Source organism: Acanthochromis polyacanthus, chromosome 4, assembly GCF_021347895.1.
Source record: "Acanthochromis polyacanthus isolate Apoly-LR-REF ecotype Palm Island chromosome 4, KAUST_Apoly_ChrSc, whole genome shotgun sequence".
NCBI lineage: Eukaryota > Metazoa > Chordata > Actinopteri > Pomacentridae > Acanthochromis > Acanthochromis polyacanthus.
Window position 1 is genome coordinate 20,310,525 of NC_067116.1, and position 8,530 is coordinate 20,319,054.

Sequence of the window (8,530 nt, forward strand, 5' to 3'; positions counted from 1 at the left end):
ATGCATAATGTTTTTCAGTAGCTACTTACTGATTGTGTCTATTTGCTGTTTGGTGCTAAGCATTTAGTGTAGCTATGATGCGAGTGGTAATACTCAGAAGGTTCATCACTACTCTGTTGCATTGTCATTTGGTGCATCGCTAGCTGCTGAAATGCTGATCTGATGTGACCCAGCTCACAACCTTAGATCATGGGATGAGATCCCCCTGGCTTTTGAGACTTAAACCTAAAGGAGATTGTGCTTTCTCCAGCAATACAGTGACCAAGGAGATACATACACAAACTCTTTTAAATCACTTCTTAAAACCCTTTTCATGTGGTGGTGGTGGGGTTTTTTTCTTTTCACTTGCTTCTTTTACTTTTTTCTTTTATTTGTATTTCTTTATGTTGGTTTTTGCATTTTTTAGCATTTATTTGAAACTTTATCTTAACTTTGCCTTAATTTTTCGTTGCTTTAGTCCTACTGTTTGACTCTCCGTTTTTCACAGTGTTTGTAAACTCTTTTAAAAGTTGTTCTATATATCAAATTATTATTTAGCTTTTGATAAAAATCTAATAGTATTGTTGCTTAACGGTCAGAGGATGAGTTCGTATGCAAGATGATCCTGTTCAAGGCTTGCAGCTGACCTCTGTGGGCCTGCCATAAACTATAAATGCTGTGAAGCACAGCAGATTACTGGAAAGAATGACATTACATGAGCACGGTGAGTGAAAGACGCACACACTCACACTCACACACACACACACACACACACACACACACACACACACACACACACACACACACACACACACACACACACACACATACACGTGTGTCATCACACAAGTTCTCAGGCAAGCCAAAGAATTGTTCCCATGTGCTGCAGACCTCTATGACTTGGCGAGGGTGCGTGAGAGCAACAAATAAATAATGAAGCTTAGAACCAAAGGGCTCAGTGACACAGCTGTGAAAGAACCAAAGAAAACGGAAACAGAAACAACTGTGAAATTGGTCACGCTACAGAAAAACACACTTTCATCAGCCTGGCTCTCAGTTAGGAATTTTCTCTCTCTCTGCGTCATTCGAGTCAACAGTTGAGACAATTACTGAGCTGTTTATGTCTGTTCATGTCAGTGATTCAGTAGAAATGTTGTGATAGATATATGGTTATAGTGAGCTGGTCCATGGCAGACTGGTCACAACACAGCTTTTCACTGCATTCGGTGACTGAGATGAAGCAGGTTAGTCAAATATTTTCATAATTTTGAGGTTATGAGTCTGGGGTGCAGATGGCGCTTACAGTATGCTCCATGTACATCTTTTACCATACTGGGCATTTTTTGATTATGATAAACAGCACAGTCTAAGCAGAATTTGACACTGATGCATTGTTTTTGGAAGCAATTGCTATCAGCTGAGTTTCGGGGACCATTGTTTTGTTTAAGTATTGCTAGGATTAGCATGTTTTGTCTACAGCTTGTGTTACTTTCAGCCCAATGAGCAAATCCTATCGTTATCTAAATCTTATCAATCATCAGTCTTTGACCTGGCTGTTCCCAGAGGTTAGCTGGCTTTTGCTGAAGTGAGAGTTTTGGTATATTGTAATTTTAAACTTGATGATAATTAAACTCCTATGGTGCTGTTGTGTGAAACTGTGGCTACACACAAGAACTATCGTAGACCACCCAAACCTTTATAACTAATTTTATTTATGGTAAGCAGCCCCCAGGATGCAAGGATGTGCTAGTCTTCATTAGTATGGAGTAAGATTACTGTCAAAAGTATTCATCCACAATTCTAACCATTCGTATTCGTAATGTTAAACGTTTGTATGTTAATAAAAAACTTGTACACAAAATTCTGCTGTCATATGCATGAGTTTGATAAATTAAGGGTTAGGATTGTTTTTACGAGTATGAACCTAAAAGTTGTGAGTGCAACTCTAATTTCTACGACTACGAAGTCTTCTCTGTGAGGACGAATTCAAGTTTATGGGTACGAGTAGAAAAATACTGGAATGACGTCACATAGGTCACAGGGGAAGGTAATCGAACACAGATTGCTCCAAACGCGCACGCGCCATTTATAAAGAGTAGACGCCGGGTGGACCCGGTGGACCTACCGGGGCAGGTGACGCCTCACAGGTCAAGTAAATAACACATCCAACTTCTTGTAATTTATTTATTTCATGAAACTGTACTGTTTTAATTGATATACAGTTTATGGACGAAAGACGGTACTGCTTAGCTTGCACGCTAACGAGCCGGGCCGGTGACACATTAGCCTTCTAATGCAAGGAGGCTAATGAGGAGGCTAAGGAGGCTTAATAACAAAACAAACATAATTTGAGATTATGAATCGTGGCAATTGGCGTATGAATCAGCCCATTGTACAGCCTAAATTGCTGTAAATTAAGTCCAGTTTTAGTTCTTTGCAAACTCAGACACGTGCATTAGTTTAGTTTACAATGAATCTGGCGGAGTTCGGTAAAGTTGGAAAGATATTCACAGATTCGGACTTCCGGCATCAATAACTCATGAGATATATGTTGTCAAAACATGAACGATGCCTCTTTCAAATCGTTGTAAGGTAGACAATGTGCTACAAGGCCAATTTTATCAAAAGTCGCTGTATTTCAAGCTACAGAAATAACATTGGCGTCTATGAGCAGCCGGCGGTGCAACGAGTGAACAGGGACCGTCTGCAAATAGCAAAACCGCTGCAACAGCGAAAAGAGACACTGCACATTTATTCAATAACTTTACTCTTGTACCCTGTAGAGCCACTAAAATCACTGGAGCCATGAATCGGCTGCGGCTGGTCAAACTACAACTCTTTGTTTGGTGCTAAATGAAAAATTGAATTTTAAGGATTTTTTATGTTTTGTATGATTATTTTATGAGTATTAAAATGGCACTTTTCTTCATGTATGTGGTATATTTTATATAACACACAGGAAAAATGGCATAAGGGCATAGTGTACTTGTTTGTCCAAACACATAATTCTGTATAGTAATGGAATTTACAATCCTTACCAAAGAGAGTATCAGATAACGCCAATATACCAAACAAACTGTTTAGACTATCACCTCAAGTACTGATGATTGAGAAGAAAGACGATAAGACACTTTATTGCAAAGTTTCAGTGTCAATTGATTCATTTATACCATAATGTTAAATTGAGAGTAATATTTTTCTAGTTAAGGACTGTACAGACAATACTTGGAGGTAATAAACCTGACGGTCTGACCAGCACAGGTCACAGCAAGTACACTATGCCCTTATGCCATTTTTCCTGTGTGTTATATAAAATATACCACATACATGAAGAAAAGTGCCATTTTAATACTCATAAAATAATCATACAAAACATAAAAATTCCTTAAAATTCAGATTTTTAATTTAGCGCCAAAGCAAGAGTTGTAGTTTGACCAGCAAGAGCCCATTCATGGCTCCAGTGATTTTGGTGGCTCTACAGTGAAGTTATTGAATATATGTGTAGTGTCTCTTTTCGCTGTTGCAGCGGTTTTGCTATTTGCAGACGGTCCCTGTTCACTCGTTGCACCGCCGGCTGCTCATAGACGCCAATGTTATTTCTGTAGCTTGAAATACAGCGACTTTTGATAAAATTGGCCTTGTAGCACATTGTCTACCTTACAACGATTTGAAAGAGGCGTCGTTCATGTTTTGACAACATATATCTCATGAGTTATTGATGTCGGAAGTCCGAATCTGTGAATATCTTTCCAACTTTACCGAACTCCGCCAGATTCATTGTAAACTAAACTAATGCACGTGTCTGAGTTTGCAAAGAACTAAAACTGGACTTAATTTACAGCAATTTAGGCTGTACAATGGGCTGATTCATACGCCAATTGCCACGATTCATAATCTCAAATTATGTTTGTTTTGTTATTAAGCCTCCTTAGCCTCCTCATTAGCCTCCTTGCATTAGAAGGCTAATGTGTCACCGGCCCGGCTCGTTAGCGTGCAAGCTAAGCAGTAACGTCTTTCGTCCATAAACTGTATATCAATTAAAACAGTACAGTTTCATGAAATAAATAAATTACACGAAGTTGGATGTGTCATTTACTTGACCTGTGAGGCATCACCTGCCCCGGTAGGTCCACCGGGTCCACCCGGCGTCTACTCTTTATAAATGGCGCGTGCGCGTTTGGAGCAATCTGTGTTCGATTACCTTCCCCTGTGACCTATGTGACGTCATTCCAGTATTTTTCTACTCGTACCCATAAACTTGAATTCGTCCTCACAGAGAAGACTTCGTAGTCGTAGAAATTAGAGTTGCACTCACAACTTTTAGGTTCATACTCGTAAAAACAATCCTAACCCTTAATTTATCAAACGCATGCATATGACAGCAGAATTTTGTGTACACATTTTTTATTAACATACAAATGTTTAACATTACGAATACGAATGGTTAGAATCGTGGATGAATACTTTTGACAGTAATCTTATTCCATACATTAGCAGGTGGTTGTAGTCTCAGCTCTTAGTTTTTACCTTCATTACCACACAGCTCTTTCCAGGGTAGAACCTAAGATATACTTCGAATAATATTGATCCATTGTCATCGTATGCAGCATATTTGAGACTTCTGCTTTATTTGTTTGTGAGCAACACAGTCATCATAAATAGAGCTGTAGTTACAACCTAGAAGTGGTGACTTATAGTTCCAAAAATGCTGGATGCTGTGTCCAAATTTTCTGTCATCGTTTTGGACATTTGCTAGTTTGGTAGTCATCGCCTAACTCATCTTGATACCAGCCGTGGAGCTGCTTTTCAGGTAATATAAGCATTCCTGCTTGTATCACATGCTGTCATTTTGAAGTGCTAGTTTCATGACATGGAGGCTCTTGAAAACCTTGCCAACTCTGTCAACACTGCATTTTGCACAATTCTCACAGTGCATCTTGTTTTTTTCTCTTTATTGTATTGTACTGTATTTATTGTTTTGCATACAGAACTCTGTTCGCCACACGATTTCCTTTATCTTCAGCTGCATTTTCTGTTTCACCCTCTGTCTCCCATATGTCCTGTACCCTTTTTGCATTGTCTTAGGGCTCGTCAGCTGTGGATACAGCACTCTCAGATGTGCTTGGAGCAAAGTCCTGCTCACACCTAAATGCAATTAGCTGTAAAAATCCAACTAATCAGTTGCACTCTGGAACCCTGAAATAAATGTGTTATGGTTCCTTAAACTGGCTGTCAATGGTGTTTCTGTACACCCTCTGCCACTTTATCATTTCTCCTCAAATTAACTCAAGGGATATAAATAGCCACATGTATCATCACTAGACTGATTTTACTTGCTTCATGACAAGGTTTATGTAGCCCCAGGGAACCAAAAAAGGGTGAATCATGTTGCCTCTTCACTGAATGGCACAGTAGTAACAACAAAACTACAAAAAAAACTGTCCTGTATTTATCCTGTATTTTGTAAAAGTGTTTGCTTACTGTTTTTACATATAATAGAACTGGCTTAATGGAACAACCAGAAGACGACAGCAAATTTTCAACAATCATTTAATCCAGAAAATGCATGCAATAATTTCAGTGTCTTTTCATTTTAGAAAAAAAAAATTTCTTCACAAAATGATCTTCTCATGGTCATAAGACAACTCCGTAGTTCTTAACCCTTTAAATCCCATGGGAGCGGTGCCACTCCAATTTTGCGGGCGCTCTTTAAATTACCGTAACTCAACTATTTGCACTAAAGAGAAAATTCAAACGGTTCCTGAAAGAAGAGAAGACACACTTTACAGGGTATTACGGTATGTCAAAGGAACCATGTGCACCATGACATCCATCACAAAATCCCACGGAAGCACCGCCGCTCCCATTTTACATGTATTATAAAATAATTTTTTTTGTAAATATTTATTATAGTTTATATTTAAATTTTTTGTTGTCTGATATTTTGTTCATCCAAACAAATCATTTTTTTGTTGTTTTCCACTTTAAACTATTGCTCCATTATCTGAGCATGGTTTATGTCAGCTATTGCCAGATATTGAAAGCTTAGGTTGTTTTGAAAAAACAAAATGATAAAAGCAGTCACTCATAGTATGATATCTGACTCTTTTACAGCCCAAATTTTTTTTTTTTTTTTAAAAAGAGGTGGCCTGTATGACCCTTGGGTGTTAAAGGGTTAATCCAAATTAAAATCAATTGCTGTGCTTGCCATTTTTAACAGTGTATTCCTCTGAGAGCAGCTGCAGCAGTATTTGACCCAGCTGCAGCCAGCTATAAAACCAGAATGACGCAAAAGCTGGGGCTACATAATCTGCATTAAAAAAAGATGATAGTTAACCCTATATGGTCATAATAACTATATGCTAACTCTAAAAAGACTGGATAAAGAATGCACCCTGTATGTGTGATCTCTTACTTAGATCAGAATTCCCAATTTAGCCACTCCGTGCCAAGTAAAAAAGGAAACAGTGTAAGGTGTGAACTTCTTATTTAAAAAGTAAATAAATAAATTACAGTCCTGAGAAATAAATTAAAGTCCTGCATGTACACAAGTGGGCTGCCTTTATCACACGGCATCATTAACCCCTACTGAACCGGTACTTCTAGTCCACCTGTTTATTATTTCACAAATACCCCCTAACAAGACATCTTAATTTGTATTTCCAGTTCCCTACTGGCATGAAACACTGGGAAAATTAAGCATTTCTGTGTATAGCCTCATACTCTGTACTTACAGCACAGCATGCATGCAAGCTCTTATACATGCTGTTTTAGAGGCAGGCATTTTTTTGTCATGATCAGTTGTCATTCTGCAGACAACCATAAAGTGTTAACAGTCAACATCTAGGAACAGTTGAGTTCCTTCTAACACACGTATGAGGTGGCATTTACGTTGATGTGAAAGACTGTGTCTGATTTAATTGGACTGAGTCTTTTTAAGCTGCATAAAATGGTTGACGTGCAAAACACTTTGCTTTGTCTTGAAGATGACCAAGAAATTTTTGATAATTTTTTCTTTTTGTTGAAGCAAAGAAGTCTCTTAGACTTAGGTTAACAGAATGAAGAACTCCACTGTTGTCACTGCATACTGTGAAACAACACGTGGGATCTGAAAATTTAAATTGATTTTCTTAAAATTTCAATGAGGCCTTCCTCTATTCAGGACAGCTTCTTACACGCTCTCTGTTTTGGTCTCTTTCCCCTTATGAAACTATAACTTTAGATGTGTGTAAATTGTTGCAGCGGCTTAGCATCTCACTGCATAGGATGTTTAGCCAACTTTTTTATTTTGCATAATTAAAAACAAACACTATTAATTAATAGGAATGGAAGAGGGAGGGGGGTATTTTAAACTGCAATATTTAAGTAGTTTCTCGTTTTAATCAGACATCGAATCCATTTATCCTTTAAACAAGTAGACCGGCTCAGAGTATATGCTAGCCTAGCCACGCTAGACCCAGCTTTGACGACGCAAGGGTCTAGTTACCCTCGGTAAGCCTCGAGGCTGGATGCTCCTAAAACTGGCCGACGAATCACCATGAAGTGTAGAGTCAGAAGGCGGGCGTAACTAAGTGATGACAGAGGCACGACGATTCTGACATAAACAACCGGAAACAACTAGCCTAGCCGCGCTAGACAACCCACTGCAACGAATTTAATTCTCTGCCAGGGTCGACAACAAAAACGACAACAGTCGTTGAGCTCCATTAGCACAGACTCTGAATAATCTTTCTGTTAACATGTCTTTAATATAATTGAGCTTCACCCATTGACTGTATAAATAAGGCTTCACCGAACTACCGCATCCTCTGATTTCCGGTGCTCCAGGAGCCTATTTGTTGCGCTGATTGGTTGTATACCTACCCAATTGCTGCAGAGTGATTTGAAAGACAACCTTTTAGCCTGCCTCCCTCCCTGCCTAGGGTAACTAGATCCTTGCGTCATAAGAGCTGGGTCTAGCGCGACTAGGCTAAGTAAATGCTGCATTACTATCAAAAGCCCTACACATGCTTATGGAGTACTGTGAGCAAGAAGGTCAAATATTTTCTTTACGTTGAAAGAATTTCTATTTTTTTATTTAGATTTTTGTCAATTTGGGCCCTTAGAAATGTACCTGCACACTCTCCTTCTCTTTTTCTTTCTCTTTGTCTCTGTCTCATTTATTCACAATGAATGGACAATTACAATGGGGAATTTTAAAGCCTTAAGCCAGTTCCCAATTATCTCCTGAGCTAACCATTTCCTTTTCTGGGCTGAAAATATCCGTCATCATTTTCTTTGTGCCACACAGGGGAGAAGCTAAGTGGTGTCATTTACCTCGACTGGTGGGAAATGCTTTGCTCTGTTTTTAGTGTTGTTAGATAACTTGGCCATCCCCATGGAACTCAATGCCTTTGTAAAGATAGTGACAGGAGAGGCCCCTTGTCCCATATGTCAGTCTGATGTACGCAAGAAGTGGCTTCAAGTTAAATCCCTTTGTTTTACTAGGTTATGTCACAGTAAAGTTGAAGTGAGATTTCCACAGTGGCAGAGAGGAGATAACAAAATGTTG